This window comes from Bombina bombina, chromosome 6 (assembly GCF_027579735.1).
Source record: "Bombina bombina isolate aBomBom1 chromosome 6, aBomBom1.pri, whole genome shotgun sequence".
Taxonomy (NCBI): domain Eukaryota; kingdom Metazoa; phylum Chordata; class Amphibia; order Anura; family Bombinatoridae; genus Bombina; species Bombina bombina.
This window is the reverse complement of record NC_069504.1, coordinates 693,403,392-693,422,976: the sequence shown is the minus strand read 5'-3', so window position 1 is coordinate 693,422,976 and position 19,585 is coordinate 693,403,392. Positions and strand designations below refer to the sequence as shown.

At 40.8% G+C, this 19,585-nt stretch overlaps 1 protein-coding gene across 1 annotated transcript in view; it reads right to left on the bottom strand.

The window, feature by feature from the left end:
- LOC128664566 (uncharacterized) overlaps positions 1–19,585 on the bottom strand; it is a 101,536-nt gene that overhangs the window by 71,936 nt on the left and 10,015 nt on the right. The window lies entirely within an intron of this gene.

Genomic DNA, 19,585 nt, shown 5'->3' with positions numbered 1-19,585 from the left:
TTCATATTTACTTTTTGTAATCAGGTATTACTTTATAATTTAAAAAAATAAATGTTAAATACAGATATATGCCTAGTTTGAGTGCAAGATTGTTTGCCTTAAAATATATATTTTACTGCCTCCTTAAACAAAGTCCAATTTACTTTTTCAGCTCATTGACAAACTTCCCACTTATAACACTGTCACCAGGATATATATATATTTACAATATCAACAACTTTTTTTGAGAAGAATAGTTTTCTTAGGTTGGCAGAGTTCCATATTTTATTAACCGAGGACATATTATACCAACATTTTTTATCTTCATTTGAGGATATATATATTTAACTTTCTTCAAATAAATTCTGCACTCTTTTGACTCACACACCTCAAGCAGCATGGCACAGCAATGTTCTACTCTAAGTCCTAGAGCAGTATTTTGAACTAGATTTCAAGCATAAATGACACTGACCAAGAATACAAGTTGTGCGGTATTACTTTACCGCTAAAAAAAATGGCTTTTGAGTGCGGAATGGTCAGCTACTCGGTATTACAAGTCGTGAGGTATGGCTTTACCACGATCGTTATGACCTATACTGCAATGATCCATTCCGCATTCAAAGACCTGTAGTTATGGATTTTGCAAAACAAAAAGTTTCACAAAACCCATAAAAAATATGTTGCAAAGTACACTAACACCCATAAACTACATTATTAACATCTAAACTGCCATCCCCCAGCATCACAACTAATAAATAAAGCTGTTAACCTCTAAACTGCTGCCCCCCACATCGCTACTACTAAAATAACCCGATTAACCCCTAAACCGCCATCCCCCCACATTGTGACTACCTAAATTAAACTATTAACCCCTAAACCTAACACCCCTAACTTTAAATTAAAGTTACAATATACTAACTACCTTAAAATAAACAATCTAATACCCCTTTAAAAACAAAAAAGCCACCCCAAAAGAAAAAACAATAAACTACCAATAGCCCTTAAAAGGGCTTTTTGTAGGGCATTGCCCTAAAGATATCAACTCTTTTTTTAAAAAAAATAAAAAAATAAAAAAGTCCCCCCTAAAATTACAACCCCCCACCGACCCAACCCCCCAAAATAAATAACTAAAGGGGCATTTGTATGGACATTGCCCTTAAAAGGACAATCAGCTCTTTTACTGCCCATAAAAATAAAAAGAAACTCTAATCTAAAAAAAAAAGACCCCCAAAAAACAAAACAAAAACTAACACTAAACCCAAAATAGGTACTCACCCCCTTACTGAAGTGCGGGGATGCATCTTCTTCCAGGCGGCAACATGTCTTCATCCAGGCAGATCCAACTTCTTCCATCGCGAGATCATCTTTTATCTTTTTGCCGGAGGTTCGGAGCGGTCTTCTGAGGAGGCGCGGATCTGAAGCGGTGGTCCTCGTCTGCGGTGGTGGTCATCAGTTTAGTGGTTAATAGCTTTATTTTAGAAGTAGCAATGTGGGGGGACAACGGTTTAGAGGTTAATAGCTTTATTTAGTGTTGCCGATGTGGGGGGACGGGGGTTTAGGGGTTAATAGCTTTATATTAGCAGTAGCGATGTGGGGGCACAGCAGTTTAGGGGTTAATAGATTTAGTTAGTGTTGGTGATGTGGGGGGCGGCAGTTTAGGGTTAATAGACTAGGGGCTTATGTTAGGGTGTTAATGAGAAAATGCAGTAGCGATTTCGCAATCGCAGGTGTTAGGTTTTTTCCAACATTTTTTCTCCATTGACAGCTATGGGGGAATACGTGCACGAGCCCACCAAGTGTTGTAACTTGGATTTTGTGTGGTATGTGGCTTACCGCACCATGCCACACAACTAAAGAAAGTTTTATGGTGGCTTATAATACCGGAAGTATAGAAATAGCGGTAAGGCCCCATTTTGTGCTGTGTGTACACTACGGCTATACCGCACAACTTGTAATGTTGGTCTCTGTGATTAATAAGGAACTGGGAATAGCTAAAAAATGGATAAATAACTGGATAAAAGACAAAGAGCAAGGAGTAAGAGTAAATGGATCATACACAGATTTTACAAAAGTAATTAGTGGAGTTCCCCAGGAAATAGTACTGGGCCGTGTTCTTTTTAATATTTTTATTAATCACTTAGATGAAGGATTAAATAGCAATGTCTCTATTTTTGCAGAAGATACAAAGTTGTGTAAGCTGATTATGTCAGTGCATTATGTACTTGCTTTGCCAGGGGATTTACAAAAATTGGAAGAATGGGCTGATACGTGGCAAAAGAGATTTCATACTGGTAAATGTAAGGGTCTACATTTTGGAAGTAAAAATATGCAGGCAACCTATTGTTTATATGGGATTAGAAAGGGGAGGAGAGGGATTAGATAGCAATTCTTAGCAAAGCTAAGAATGAGTCATAATGCAGGGCAGCGGCTTCTAAGGCTAAAAATATAATAGCATGTATTAAAAGAAGCATTGGTGTAAGGGAGGAAAGCATAATTATATCACTATATATCCCTGGTAAGACCTCACCTTGAGTATGAAGTGCAGTTTTAGGGACCAATTTAAAAAAAAGAATTAGAAAAAGTTTAGAGAAGGGCCACAAAACTCAATAAGGGGATGGAGGAATTAGACTATGAGGAGAGGATAGCCAAACAGCATTTTTTTCCTGAAGAAAAAAATGCGGTTGAGAGGTGATATAATTGCTTTATGTAGATGTGCATTAGTTTTATTATGAATGAAAATTCATAATGTTAAATGAATATTAACTTTGTTTTCACTAAATGAATATCCAACAAATGCACCAACAAAATGTAAAGAAAATGAAGAAATACTGACAAAATTAATTAGTATTCATTAGTTTTAATTAATTTACCTTAAAATGCTTAAATACTTACCTCTAGCATGCTGGAGAGTCGTGCAAACCCTGATCCTTCTTAGAGAGAAAATGGATCAGGGTTAGCGTGGCTCTCCAGCTTGCTAGAGGAGGAGGCAAGTATAATGCTACATGTGAAATTTTTCAACTGTAGCAAAGGAACATTTACATTAATTTAATGACAACTAATGGAAATTTTTCATGAATATTCAGCATTTGTTTGGTTTAAAATGAAACAAATACCGAATGGTGTAGCAGATGAATATACGGAGAAACTTCCCTGAATATTTGTTAAATAACCAAATTTTTTGGTACTGCTTAAGTCTACTACTTTAGCGAAAGCTGTGTTTATTCCAAAGCAACTGACAAGGCTGGAGGAAAGGTGGATTTATCTCTAGCAATGCAAATGTTTTTTTAATGTAAGGGCAAACAAATTATGGCACTCATTGCCTAAATAGGTAGTGAATGCCAATACATTACTTACATTTAATATATAGAATATTATTCATTGGCCTCTAGTTATCAAGCCGTCAACCGCAAATACGCTGGAATTCCGCAGCATATTTGTGGCGAGGCTTATTCGCTGTAGTTATCAAGCCCTACAGCCCGGCAAAAGTAGAATATAGTGACGTAACCTACGATCCGCCAGACTCAGTCCAACACAGATCGATGATTACGTCACAACAGATGTTCCGAACGCAAGTTCGGCACAATCTGACTACTTTTGGTAGTTATCAAATACCTACCAGGTACGCTCGCCACTATTCTGGGCCAGCGTACCTGGTTTTCAATCCGCCGCCCTGGAGGCGGCGGATCCCATAGGAATCAATGGGAGTCTGACAGCAGCGAGAGCTCATGTTCGCTGCTGCCCGATATCCCATTGATTCCTATGGGAAGTGTCTGCACCTAACACCCTAACATGTACCCCGAGTCTAAACACCCCTAATCTGTCCCCCCTACACCGCCGCCACCTACATTATACTTATTAACCCCTAAACCGCCGCTCCCAAATAAACTTATTAACCCTTAAACCGCCGCTCCCGGACCCCGCTGCAACTATAATAAATATATTAACCCCTAAACTGCCGCTCCCAAACCCCGCCGCAACTATAATAAATATATTAACCCCTAAACCGGCGCTCCCGGCCGCAACTAAAATAAATATATTAACCCCTAAACCGCCGCTCCCAGACCCCGCCGCAACTAGATAAACGTATTAACCCCTAAACCGCCGCTCCCGGACCCCGCCACAACTATAATAAATATATTAACCCCTAAACCGCCGCTCCCGGAACCCACCACAACTATAATAAATATATTAACCCCTAAACCGCCGCTCCCCGACCCCGCCACAACTATAATAAATATATTAACCCCTAAACCGCCGCTCCCGGAACCCACCACAACTATAATAAATATATTAACCACTAAACCGCCGCTCCCAGACCCTGCGGCAACTATAATAAATATATTAACCCCGAAACCGCCGCTCCCGGACCCTGCCGCAACCTAAATAAATATATTAACCCCTAAACTGCCGCTCCCGGACCCCGCCACAACTATAATAAATATATTAACCCCTTAAATCGCCGCTCCCGGACCCAGCCGCAACTATAATAAATATATTAACCCCTAAACCGCCTCTCCCGGACCCCACCTCAACCTAAATAAATATATTAACCCCTAATCTGCCGCGCCTATGCCGCCGCCACCTATCTTAAATTTATTAACCCCTATCCTGCCCCCCCCCAATACCGCTGTCACTATATTAAACTTATTAACCCCTAAACCTAAGTCTAACCCTAACCCTAACACCCCCCTAACTTAAATATTATTTAAATAAATAAAAATAAAAATTACTATTATTAACTAAATTATTCCTATTTAAAAATAAATACCTATAAAATAAACCCTATGATAGCTACAATATAACTAATAATTACATTGTAGCTATTTTATAATTTATTTTTATTTTACAGGCAACTTTGTATTTATTTTAACCAGGTACAATAGTTATTAAATAGTTATTAACTTTTTAATAACTACCTAGCTAAAATAATTACAAAATTACCTGTAAAATAAATCCTAACCTAAGTTACAATTAAACCTAACACTACACTATCATTAAATGAATTAAATAAATTAACTACAATTACCTAAAATTAAATTCAATTAAATAAACTAAACTATAGTACAAAAAAAACAAAACACTAAATTACAGAAAAAAAAATACAACACGTTTAAACTAATTACACCTAATCTAAGCACCCTAATAAAATAATAAAGCCCCCCAAAATAAAAAAATGCCCTACCCTATTCTAAATTACAAAGTAATCAGCTCTTTTACCAGCCCTTAAAAGTGCTTTTTGCGGGGCAGGTGGAGCCGCGGTTAGATGAAGATAGAAGACACCGCTTGGATGAAGACTTCTACCGGATGGAGGACCTCTTCTGCCCCGCTTTGATGAAGACTTCGGCTGGATGGAGGACCTCTTCTGCCCCGCTTGGATGAAGACTTCGGCTGGATGGAGGACCTCTTCTTGCTCCGCTTGGATGAAGAATTCGGCTCGGCTGAGTGAAGACGACTCAAGGTAGGGGGATCTTCAGGGGTTAGTGTTAGGTTTTTTTAAGGGGGGTTTGGGTGGGTTAGAGTAGGGGTATGTGGGTGGTGGGGTTTAATGTTGGGGGGGGTTGTATTTTTTTTTACAGGTAAAAGAGCTGATTACTTTGCTGCAATGCCCCACAAAAAGTCATTTTAAGGGCTGGTAAAAGAGCTGATTACTTTGTAATTTAGAATAGGGTAGGACATTTTTTTATTTTGGGGGGCTTTATTTTATTAGGGGGCTTAGATTAGGTGTAATTAGTTTAAACGTCTTGCATTTATTTTTATTTTTCTGTAATTTAGTGGGGGGGGGTTGTACTATAGTTTAGTTTATTTAATTGAATTTAATTTTAGGTAATTGTAGTTAATTTATTTAATTAATTTAATGATAGTGTAGTGTTAGGTTTAATTGTAACTTAGGTTAGGATTTATTTTACAGGTAATTTTGTAAGTATTTTAGCTAGGTAGTTATTAAATAGTTAATAACTATTTAATAACTATTGTACCTGGTTAAAATAAATACAAACTTGCCTGTAAAATAAAAATAAACCCTAAGCTAGAGACAATGTAACTACTAGTTATATTGTAGCTATCTTAGGGTTTATTTTACAGGTAAGTATTTATTTTTAAATAGGAATAATTTAGTTAATAATAGTAAGTTTTATTTAGATTTATTAAAATAATATTAAAGTTAGGGGGGTGTTAGGGTTAGTCTTAGGTTTAGGGGTTAATAAGTTTAATATATGTGGCGGTGGTATAGGGGGGCAGGATAGGGGTTAATAAGTTTAATATAGGTGGCGGCGGGGTCTGGGAGCGGCGGTTTAGGGGTTAAACATTTAATTTAGTTGCGGCGGGGTCCGGGAGCAGTGGTTTAGGGGTTAATGAGTTTAATGTAGGTGGCGGCGGTGTAGTGGGGGGCAGGATAGGGGTTAATAAATGTAATGTAGGTGGCGGTAGGCTCCTGGTGCGGCGGTTTAGGGGTTAAACAATTTATTTAGTTGCGGCGGGGTCCGGGATCCGCAGGATAGGGGTTAATAACTTTAATATAGGTGACGGCGGTATAGGGGGCAGCAGATTAGGGGTTAATAGGTATAATGTAGGTGGCAGCGGGGTCCGGGAGCGGTGGTTTATGGGTTAATACATTTATTAGAGTTGCGGCGGGGTCCAGGCGCGGCAGTTTAGGGGGTAATAACTTTATTTAGTTGCGGGGGGCTCCGTGAGCGGCGGTATAGGGGGTAAAACAGTGTAGAATAGTGTGGGTGCTTAGTGACAGGCTAGCAAGAAAGCTGCGAAGAAGCCAATGAGCAGCGAGATCGATGACTGTCAGTTAACAACAGTCCGCTGCTCATCGCTCCGTACTTGGTGCGCGGCTTCTTGACAGCTTTCTTGATAACTTTGGCGAACGTATTCAAGTCAGCGGCAGCGATGTTAGGCGATCTTAGGCGAGTGTATTGGGCCGGTGAATGCAGGAAAGTAGACGGCTTCATAACTAGAGGCAATTGTGTTAAATTAGTCAGCTTTTTTTTTTTTTTTTTTTTTTAAATAGTTTTTATTGAGGTCAGAATTTTGGCATACAAAGGAAACATGGTAACATTGCATATTATTGCGTGATTACATTGCAAAAAAGAAAAAAAGAAAAGACTTATGGAAAGAGACATCATAGAAAGTACATATTAATATAACATATGCAATTAGCAATATCCGCTACACCGTATGGTGTGGATTACATGTAACAAACGTTTATTATCTATATGCTATAAGGATCTGGTAAGAAACAGACGCCGCAAAGGGAAAAGAAAAGGAAAACACGTTGAAGTACATATTGTGGTACATATAAGAATCCATATCCCTGCATAGTCACATTTCTCCAGAACACATAGTAAGGTACATACATCCTATGAATTACATATTAAAAAGGCATATGCAATTACATAAAGTAGAGTTTAAAGTAATAGTTTTGTATACAGTAAATGATGTCTGTCATTTATATGATATAAAGCTCTGCGATGGAACATTTGCTAAAAAAAGGAAAGAGAAACACATGCCACTAGTCATCAAAGACTTCTATGAAGAACAGGAGGCCACTCTTGGACCTCATATTTCATAGGGTAATAACATGGGCCGAAGGTTATAGTAGAGAAAGGAGACCACTTATGGGTCTCATTATTTAGACCTCAGGTATATTTTCCATTAACTTAAATAGTATGTTAACATATGTAGGTATAGTACAATATCGAAATTGTGGTAGGTGAGTTAGAAGGTAATAATTCAAGTAGGTTACGGCATAGGTAAGATAAGCCATATAGTTAACCCTCCTAAGTTAGGAGGTGTATTATAGGGGTGGGGGGGGAGGAGGTGGTAAGTTAAATAATGGACATATTGGCACTTAGATGAGACTTCCATCAAATATATGCTGTCTTGGAACAAGGGAATATCTCTTATGAACAGACTGAACCCTGGCCTATAGAAGATGAAAACATATAAGCTGACATGAAAATATAAAAAACCCTCAAAATGCTGGTTCTCTGAGTGGTATTCAAAACAAGGACCAGCCTAATTTTATGCATTAAAGCCTAGCAACCTCTTAAATATGAATAGGGGTTCTAAGAAAAGATCTAGTGTTCAGATATATGAATGCCAAAGCAAAGAAAAATAAGATTGCCACGGGGCATGGGCCCTTTGCCCAGCGGCAATAAACATAAGACCCCATTCAGGCACTCTTTATAGGCAGTAGGCATAAAAATTACTTAGCAGTATACATGCAATTGTTATTCGTATTTAGTAGAACAATAACTAATATGTACCCTATAGAAAGAGTATGGTTGAAAGTTGGTGCTGCTGTTAGTGTGTGTCCCAATCTTATAGTCATGTCAGGTATTATGGTTAGGCTTTGCGTGGTAGGTGCTGAGCTGTCGGCAATCCTGCCAACATCTATGTATACATATCATTATGCTATTAAGATACTTTGCAATCTCAAGCTAACAGTGCAAAGAAATTGTAATTCAATGAGAGGTTTAATATGTCAGGGTGCAAGCAATGAGCAAGATTGACTATATGCGTGGCTTTGTAAGACTATAACGAAGAAGACAGCTATGTATGATTGTAAGCAGCACCGCCGGCAGCCATGACGCCACAGCACAATAACTAAATAGGGATATGTATACAAGCTTGGGTATCAAGCCCGTAGGAGTGCTTTATAGATCAAACTGAGGGACTTCACATTTGCAAGCTGAGAGAAGAGTGAGTAGGGTGTAGCTTAAAAGGATACACATAGAATAGGAGTACATGAGGAGAGGGAAAGATTCACATGTTAAAAACTATATAAAACACTCAGCATCAAACTTATTGATCGTAGGTAACTAGGTAAACATAAATGGCTAGGGAATTAACCACCCTCTATCTACTATTACATAATACAGCATGTATCGAACATAATATAGTTAAACACTAAAACAGGCAGCTGATTTAAACCAAGGTATAGCTGTGTAACGTAAAAGATGGATGAGCAGCCATACTAGGAACAGTATTGGAAGCACAAGGCCAAGGTAATTAGCAAACATTTGCAGGGTAAGGATATAGCATCAGTCACCATCATAAAATCCTGTTCCTGCGATATAAGATATATGGAGTCCTTAGTGTTCTTAACTGCTCTATAATGGAAGGCAGAGTCAGGGTAGTCCCTCCGCATCTGCCAAACATAACAACTTTTCAGTAAAACCCTTAAACTTGAGATACAATGTCTGGAACTCCAAGTGCCCAAAATATACCAACTCAGTATATTCCAATGCTATATACCAGGCACTGAAAATACAGTCACATAGGTTAATGACGATACTAATAACTTGAGACATTATGAAGACGCAAATGCTGAGACTGATAAAAAGAGGAATAGCACACAGCTCCAAATCAGTGTTCTATAATTTACCCCACACCGGTAGCTAATGCCATGTGGCAGTCTCTCAACTTGTAAGCCACTTCTCCGGATCGCAACATGGACATCAGTGCGGCAGTAAAGTGCGCAGTGCATAGAGGCCACAAAGACAGTGTGGGGCTTTCTCTGTGTAGCCGTCCTTCCTTCGGGAGTTGAGAGCGTTTTCTTAAGGTAGGGCTCTTAGACGCATCCCTCTTAATCCCCTGGTTCAGAGTAGAGGCTGAGTAGGTGCCGGGAGAACCATCCCAATTGAGCATTGCGGCGTTAGTATTGACTTCCAAGGCATCCTCGTATGCAATCATAGCCTTCTCCTCAGCTGCTGTAAGCGATACGATATCTAGAACCGGCTCTGTCTTAATATTGTGACAGGTACATAGTAAGCCTTGGAACTCCAAACCCCCTCCATCCCCTCGGTCAATTAAAGCTGGACTTTGGTAACTCGGAACAAGAGGTGAAGAGGTGGCTGCAGGCTGGGTGGCATTAAATAACGCTGCTTCAAGAGCAGCATGATGTTCCTCTACGAGACAGAGCAGATCCTCCAAGAAGCCGACAGTGAACTTCATATTAAGGTGTTATTGAGCGTTTTTCTGATCGTTAGCTGTAGTCTTGTGCTTAGTTTTATATAACATCCATGAGGTCATAAAATGGCCGCCCTGGAACTGTGCATAGGTCCTTGCAGTAGATGTTATTCTCTGTCTTCAAGTGCCGTGTTGTGCCTCAGATAGCCCTATCATGATCTATGGGACTAGATAAACCTGTGGTATCATTTTAAACTGGATTGAACAGTCTAATAAATAAGATAATAATCCATTCCGATGGAGCTGAAGTGATATGCGACTGTTCAGTTACCAGGCTTGCTCCGCTCCCCCAATTAGTCAGCTTTTTAATTGTAACATTTTAAGGTCAATGTATGCTTCTTTACTGCATAGCGAGTAGGATCTGTATAGGTTAAACTTCTTTCTGCCTCATCTACTATGTTACTACTATAAAAAGAAAAAAATATTTTACCTCCAAAAATGTAGAACCTTAAATTTCTTTCTTTCTTATATTTACCAGTATTAAATCTTATTTGCCATTCTTTCAATTTTTTTAAAATGTATTTATATATTTATTTCCAACGCTGCAAAAATGATGCAAATCAGTAAAACCTAAACAACAGAACAAAAAATGTTAGAGACTATCGGCTAGATTTAGAGTTTGGCGTTAGCAGTCAAAACCTGCGTTAGAGGCTCCTAACGCTGGTTTTGGGCTACCGCTGGTATTTGGAGTCTTGTAGGTAAGGGTCTAACGCTCACTTTGCAGCCGCGACTTTTCCATACCGCAGATACCCCTACGCCATTTGCGTATCCTATCTTTTCAATGGGATCTTCCTAACGCCGGTATTTAGAGTCTTGGCTGAAGTGAGCGTTAGAAATCTACCGATAAAACTCCAGCCGCAGAAAAAAGTCAGTAGTTAAGAGCTTTCTGGGCTAACGCCGGTTCATAAAGCTCTTAACTACTGTGCTCTAAAGTACACTAACACCCATAAACTACCTATGTACCCCTAAACCGAGGTCCCCCACATCGCCGCCACTCTATTACATTTTTTTAACCACTAATCTGCCGACCGCACACCGCCGCCACCTACGTTATACTTATGTACCCCTAATCTGCTGCCCCTAACACCGCCGACCCTATATTATATTTATTAACCCCTAATCTGCCCCCCACAAAGTCGCCGCCAGCTACCTACAATAATTAACCCCTAATCTGCCGACCGGACCTCACCACTACTATAATAAAGTTATTAACCCCTAATCCGCCTCACTCCCGCCTCAATAACACTATAAGAAATAGCATTAACCCCTAATCTGCCCTCCCTAACATCGCCGACACCTAACTTCAATTATTAACCCCTAATCTGCCGACCGGACCTCACCGCTACTCTAATAAATGTATTAACCCCTAAAGCTAAGTCTCACCCTAACACTAACACCCTCCTAAGTTAAATATAATTTAAATCTAACGAAAAAAATTAACTCTTTTTAAATAAATTATTCCTATTTAAAGATAAATACTTACCTGTAAAATAAACCCTAATATAGCTACAATATAACGAATACTAATATTGTAGCTATTTTAGGATTAACATTTATTTTACAGGCAACTTTGCAATTATTTTAACCAGGTACAATAGCTATTAAATAGTTAATAACTATTTAATAGCTACCTAGTTAAAATAATTACAAAATTACCTGTAAAATAAATCCTAACCTAAGTTACAATTAAACCTAACACTACACTATCAATAAATTACTTAAATAAAATACCTACAATTATCTACAATTAAACCTAACACTACACTATCAATAAATTAATTAAATACAATACCTACAAATAAATACAATTAAATAAACTAACTAAAGTACAAAAAATAAAAAAGAACTAAGTTACAAAAAATAAAAAAATATTTACAAACATTAGAAAAATATTACAACAATTTTAAACTAATTACACCTACTCTAAGCCCCCTAATAAAATAACAAAGCCCCCCAAAATAAAAAAAATGCCCTACCCTATTCTAAAATTAAAATAGAAAAGCTCTTTTACCTTACCAGCCCTTAAAAGGGCCATTTCCGGGGCATACCCCAAAGAATTCAGTTCTTTTGCCTGTAAAAAAAAACATACAATACCCCCCCCCCAACATTACAACCCACCACCCACATACCCCTAATCTAACCCAAACCCCCCTTAAATAAACCTATCACTAAGCCCCTGAAGATCTCCCTACCTTGTCTTCACCACACCGGGTTCACCGATCGGTCCAGAAGAGCCTCCGATGTCTTCATCCAAGCCCAAGCGGGGGCTGAAGAGTGACGTCCATCCTCCGGCTGAAGTCTTGATCCAAGCGGCGAATGAAGAAGTCCATCTTCGGGCAGAAATCTTCATCCTATCCGGGCAGAAGAGGACATCCGGACCGGCAAACATCTTCATCCAGGCGGCATCTTCTATGTTGTTCCATCCGATGACGAGCGGCTGAACTTGAAGACCTCTGGCGCGGATCCATCCTCTTCGTTCGACGTCCAACTGAAGAATGAAGGTTCCTTTAAGGGACGTCATCCAAGATGGCGTCCCTCGAATTACGATTGGCTGATAGGATCGCCGCTTGGATCAAGACTTCAGCCGGAGGATGGACGTCACTCTTCAGCCCCCGCTTGGGCTTGGATGAAGACATCGGAGGCTCTTCTGGACCGATTGGTGAACCCGGTGTGGTGAAGACAAGGTAGGGAGATCTTCAGGGGCTTAGTGTTAGGTTTATTTAAGGGGGGTTTGGGTTAGATTAGGGGTATGTGGGTGGTGGGTTGTAATGTTGGGGGGGGTATTGTATGTTTTTTTTTACAGGCAAAAGAGCTGAATTCTTTGGGGCATGCCCCGCAAATGGCCCTTTTAAGGGCTGGTAAGGTAAAAGAGCTTTGAACTTTTTTAATTTAGAATAGGGTAGGGCATTTTTTTTATTTTGGGGGGCTTTGTTATTTTATTAGGGGGCTTAGAGTAGGTGTAATTAGTTTAAAATTGTTGTAATATTTTTCTAATGTTTGTAAATATTTTTTTATTTTTTGTAACTTAGTTCTTTTTTATTTTTTGTACTTTAGTTAGTTTATTTAATTGTAATTATTTGTAGGTATTGTATTTAATTAATTTATTGATAGTATAGTGTTAGGTTTAATTGTAGATAATTGTAGGTATTTTATGTAATTAATTTATTGATAGTGTAGTGTTAGGTTTAATTGTAACTTAGGTTAGGATTTATTTTACAGGTAATTTTGTAATTATTTTAAATAGGTAGCTATTAAATATTAAATAACTATTTAATAGCTATTGTACCTGGTTAAAATAAATACAAAGTTGCCTGTAAAATAAATATTAATCCTAAAATAGCTACAATATAATAAAAATTTATATTGTAGCTATATTAGGGTTTATTTTACAGGTAAGTATTTAGCTTTAAATAGGAATAATTACTTTAATAAGAGTTAATTTATTTCGTTAGATTTAAATTATATTTAACTTAGGGGGGTGTTAGTGTTAGGGTTAGGCTCTAGGGGTTAATAAATTTAATAGAGTAGCGGTGAGGTCCGGTCGGCAGATTAGGGGTTAGTACTTGAAGTTAGGTGTCGGTGATGTTAGGGAGGGCAGATTAGGGGTTAATACTATTTATTATAGGGTTAGTGAGGCGGGAGTGAGGCGGATTAGAGGTTAATACATTTATTATAGTAGCAGTGAGGTCCGGTCGGCAGATTAGGGGTTAATAAATATAATATAGGGGTCGGCGGGGGTTAGGAGCAGCAGATTAGGGGTACATAGCTATAACGTAGGTTGCGGCAGTGTACGGAGCGGCAGATTAGGGGTTAATAATAAAATGCAGGTGTCAGCGATAGCGTGGGCGGCAGATTAGAGGTTAATAAGTGTAAGGTTAGGGGTGTTTAGACTCGGGGTACATGTTAGGGTGTTAGGTGCAGACTTAGGAAGAGTTTCCCCATAGGAAACAATGGGGCCGCGTTAGGAGCTGAACGCTGCTTTTTTTCTCAGCTCAAACTGTCCCATTGTTTCCTATGGGGGAATCGTGCACGAGCACGTTTTTGAAGCTGGCCGCGTCCGTAAGCACCGCTGGTATTGAGAGTTGCAGTGGCGGTAAATTATGCTCTACGCTCCTTTTTTGGAGCCTAACGCAGCCATTCTGTGAACTCTAAATACCAGCAGTATTTAAAAGGTGCGGCCAGAAAAAAGCATGCGTAGCTAACGCACCCCTTCTAACGCAAAACTCAAAATCTAGGTGAAAGCTTCTTTAACACAGAGCACAAAACAGGGTCCATTCCCATGTTATTTACTAAAAAAAAAAAACAATGGGGGGGGGTGTCCAAACTGCGATCTTGAATGGTTACACATTCCAAGAGCTCTGACTGAAACTCTGATAAAACCGCCGATATCGGAGCCATCCAACAGCGATTATCAGTTATCAACAACCAACCAACCAACCAACCAACAACAAGGGTGAGGGATAATATTACCTTTGAGTAAATAGTTATCAAAATTCAAGTGGTTTTGTATTGGTGCTTTTATTCGCTGACCATTGAATTTTAGAATCTAAGGCAAGAGTATGTAAATTGTCAATCTGCCTTTGTGCAATTCTATTTGTATTTTTTTTGTAAAAGTATTTTTCACAATATTAGCTGTGTTCTTGATGTTGGAGCGAGGTACAGGACCATTGAGACCTATAGGGGGCGATTTATCGAGGGCCAAATGGCCCCTGATGCCCCCGTTTCCGCGTGAGCCTTCAGGTTCGCCGGAAACAGCGGTTATGAAACAGCAGTCTTAAGACTGGTCCACTTGCTCTGAGGCTGCAGACATCAATCTGCCCGATCTCATACTATTGGGCTGATTGACAGAACTGCTTGTGCAATGATAAATACCGACAGCGTGGACTTCCGGTGGGCGGGCCAAGGAGAAAGCAGCTTGGAGTGAGAGCTGCAGAGCATGAAGCTTTTAACAAGTTATTTACTCTAGATAAATACCCTTTCTGTGGGGACACTTTACTCTCCTAACAGCCCGGGTGCACCCTAGCCTTGGTACACTGGGTACCAGGCAACTTTCAGCACCGGTTCATAATAACTACCCCCACTGCAAGATCGTTAGCACATGAAGTGCATATGTATGGAGTAGTGCGGCAGACCTGAACTCTCATCCGCCGACTGTGTCTGGGGGAAGACCCGAGAAGGGACTGAGGACGGGGAGACCAAAATTGGAGCGGAGTCTTTTGCCCCAGGGTGGAATCTGGCTAAACCGCGGTGAGAGGAGCCCCCCCATCCACCCACACGCTTAACAGACAGGCCACACGGGAAGCAGGGGATGGGCCCAGGCATCACGGCTGAGAGGTTGGAAGCCATTTGATTCTCCCGGAGGGGATACTAAAGAAGACGGAGTCCGGAGCTGCAAATCAACACCGCCTGGGGTGGTCGGACTCACCGTTGTCAGCAACAGCTTCTATACGGCGCAAAAGTGCCCAGACGCAATCTTGCTCCACACGCAACTGATCAGCGGGCGCTCTCCCTCCTCACACAGCAGCCCGGAGTGGACTCCAGAAGGTGCCCAGACAGTGTACCACCTGGAGACTGCTAGGATACACTGAAGCAGATCCTCTTCTGGCTCCGATTCAAGGCACGAATAAGGTACGCCACTCACACTCCCACACAGGCCCTGCCGTTATAACTGAGGGACATTTGTAGATTACAGGCTGGGCACTGCGAATATCTTATGGCCCCTCACCCCAGACATTTCAGAAATTAAGTAAAGGGCTCAGTACTATATCTGAACTGTTGGGGCTTGTACTGCCAGGGCCCACAAGCAGTGTGCTTATAGAAGCCGGGAGGACAGATACACGGCATACACTCTGTATACACCATATAAGCTGTGTCTGAGAACAGCCTAAAACCCTTTGAATGCCCTTTGGGAGTAGCCTGGGCCTTAGTGGAGGGCCTGAACTGAACTGATCTCCACTGCACTTCACAGCCCTATAAGGAACTTTCAAGGGGCATTGCAGGAAAGACCCTTTCATTACACACAGGTTAACACTTTGCTGGCTACAGTAATGTTATTAAAGACATTGAATAATTAATACATGACCAAACTGTTGGGAGCCTAACCTCTGCCTGGGGACCTACTTTGAAGAACCGGGTCATTGCACCCCTGCTATTGTTGAGGAAGAAAGGGATTTTTATGTTCCAAATCACTGTACTTCTTTTTCTTCTTTTGTATGTATTTACTGTGTGTTCAATCTCTCATTATCTACCTGCAAGGTCAACGGGGTCATACTGTATTGGTACATGGATAGATTCTTGACTGGAGGTAAAATGTCTGGCAAGAATAAAAATATGAACAAGGGCAGGGGAGTTGCTGATCACCCACAGGACGCGCCCTCCTGTGGGCAAGAGTTCACTGTAAATTCTATGGACACACATGTGGTGGTTCAGCAGCTCTCCTCCATCTTTCTCCCAAAGATAGAAAATCTGCAAAAAGGGTTGGATCATCTAACAGGTGAAATGAAGCAATTTTCTGTTAGGTTTACTGAAATGGAGAATAGGGTGTCTGGACTTGAGGATACAGTAGTGACACATGACACACAGTTAGACACCTTATTAAAACAAAATATAAATCTGCACCAGAGGTTAGAAGACCTAGAAAACAGGTAGCGTTGCAATAACTTTCCCTGAAAGCGTGAAACCTAAAGACCTGATCCGCTTTATAGAAGACACTCTGCCCAGGCTCCTTAAACTTACTCCTACGGTATTTAAAGGCAGTGTAGAGCGAGCCTATAGGGTAGGTCCAGAGAGGCATGCAGACAGAGGTAATACACAACCCAGGCAGGTCATGATCAGACTGTTACACTTTCAGCTTAAAGTAGAGATGTTGCAAGCCTATAGAAAAGCCTCCCCCATAATGTTTGAAGGCTCTAAACTTTTAATATTTCAAGACTATTCATCTGAGCTAATGAGAAAGCGTAAGGAATTCTCACCAATCTGCTCTGAACTGAACAGAAAAGGGGAAAAAGTGTATCTCTTGTATCCAGCTAGGCTGAAACTGCTAACTCCCTCTGGTCCTAAGTTTTTTGAATCCCCGCAAGAAATTAATGAATATCTAAACAACATGAGAGGTAGAGAGGGAGTAGCTGCACCTAGATCACCTCACTCTGACCCAGGCTGAAGGATGGGGGCGGGAACGCCTTATTGGTTTCTTAACAATCACCCTAAACAGGGGTGACTGGTCCCTATAGTAATTCTAATGTGTTATATAATTAGGTTTAATAGGGAAGTTGGTATTGTTGTTTTTTATATTTTACTTCTTCAAGTTGCACTTGTTACACTTGACTTGATGGGCCTGTCATTTAACCACCCCCAGAAGGTTACACTAAACATATCTCATCATGTAGTGGTACGATTCTGGGCTCTTAGCTTACTTGCTCTCACCAAAATGAACGAGCTACCGTCTCCACAACCACGGGAGCAACAGACACTATGGTCAGGTCACATTGAGTCATTTAAATGTTATTTAATTATTCACAGTTGTAAGTTATACTGGTGCATCTCATACATTTTGCACACCACAACCAAACCTTTACAATTCTCATTAAAGAATGGAACACTGGATCTTTACCTGGATGTGGCGTATCCAGGGTCCATTAGTTTAGATTTTCATGACAAAGAAGATGAAACACACAAACTCCATTCTAGAGTGATTGGTATTCTATCATATCCTCAGGTGAGGTGGTGGATAAATGTTATATTTATTAGCAGAGGAATGCTTTGTATTGATAACAACGTTGGTGGAAAAGAAAATAAAGATTTTTTTTTTTCTCCTCCTCTCTCCCTTCCTTTCTCCCCCCTTCTCTCACCCTCCTCCCCCCCTTCTTGTTGTAAAGGGCCGGTCCAATTAGTCGGTTTAGAGAAATTTAAATGACGGTAATATTTATAACGTGGAATGTGGGTGGGATTAATTCCCCTACCGAGAGAAGTACTATACTAACACATTTGAGGCGGTTGGGGACTGATATTGCATTATTGCAGGAGACCCACCTCTCAGAGGGGGAGCACGAAAAACTCAAAAGGGACTGGGTGGGCTCGGTGGAACATGTCTTGTACACTAACTCCAGTAGGGGCATTGCGATTCTTTTCGGGAAAAAAAGGGATACAGAGGTTTTAGCCACACACAAAGATACTGAGGGGAGATACCTTGTGGTAAAGGTTAGAATAAACCAGAGGATAGTTGTGATCTTTAATATATACGGCCCAAACTCCAGGTCCACGGCTTTCTGGACTGGGCTTATCCAAATACTTACTCCATATTTAGGCCAGGATATAATATTAGGGGGAGATTTCAATCTGGCCCCAAACCCCACTTGTGATAGAATAAAAGATCCAGAGCGTTTGTCAGAGGGAAGCAGACCTAGAGGGGGGGGTGCCTTTGAGCGGAAGATTTTCTCTCGGCTCTCGGATTCGCTCCAGCTCGCGGATGTCTGGAGACTGAGGAATCCCGAGAGCAGAGATTTTACCTGCGTTTCGAGAGCTACACCAACGCTTTCTCGCATAGACCTTTTTATGGTCTCCTCCAATGTAGTCGCGAGAGTGAACACCGCGAAGATTCACAATGTAGTGGTCTCTGACCATGCCCCGGTCGAGCTGGGTGTATCGATTGGTGCAACAACACCCAACAGGCGCATGCTACGATTCCCAGGATATCTTTATACCTCGGACGCTTTCTCTAAGCACCTAACCCATGCGTGGAATGACTACTATACAGATAATTGTGCCCACAGGGATAGCCCAGAGCTGTTCTGGAATGCAGCTAAGGCGGTTCTGACTGGAAACATAATTTCCTATGTAGCAGCGTTAAAGAGAAAAGTGCAGGCTAAATTGCAAAAGCTACAAGAAGCATTGACGGAGTCTTACCAGGCATACTGCGGTGGACCTTGTCAATCAGCAAAAGACAAATACCTCACCAGTAAAAATGAGCTTGACGTATTCCTGAACCATCAAGCAGTCACACACCTCTTAAGGTCCAATGCTGTTTACTATAGAGGAGGGGACAGGTCTGGTAGACTACTCGCTTCTCTCATAAATAAGAAAACGGCTCGCAAACCGATTGCAGCCATTACCTATGGCAATAAAACGCATAGGACCCCTGACTCCATAGTGGAAGCCCTGGCAAAATACTATGCCAAGCTTTACACTAGTCAAAAGATGCCCCTTCCGGAGACCGTGGCATCTTTCTGGAATGACCTGAATCTCCCACAGATCACAGCCGACCAGTTGACTGCACTTAATGCCCCCATCTCCCCGGAGGAGATTCTGAAGACCATCTCCTCTATGCCAAACTGGAAAGCAGCAGGCCCTGATGGCCTACCCATTGAATTCTTTAAATTACTCAAACCTCAAGTCACGCCTATCCTAGCTGGCGTGTATAACCAATACTATAACGATTTGTCCCCCCCTCCTAAGACTTTTACAATGGCGCATGTGTCACTGATCCCGAAACCTGGAAAGGATCCTGGTTTGCCTGAATCCTACCGCCCTATCTCCCTCCTCAACTCGGACTACAAGATACTAATGAAAATCTTGTCTGACAGGCTGAAAGTAATACTGACCGACATCATACATCCGGATCAGACCGGATTTA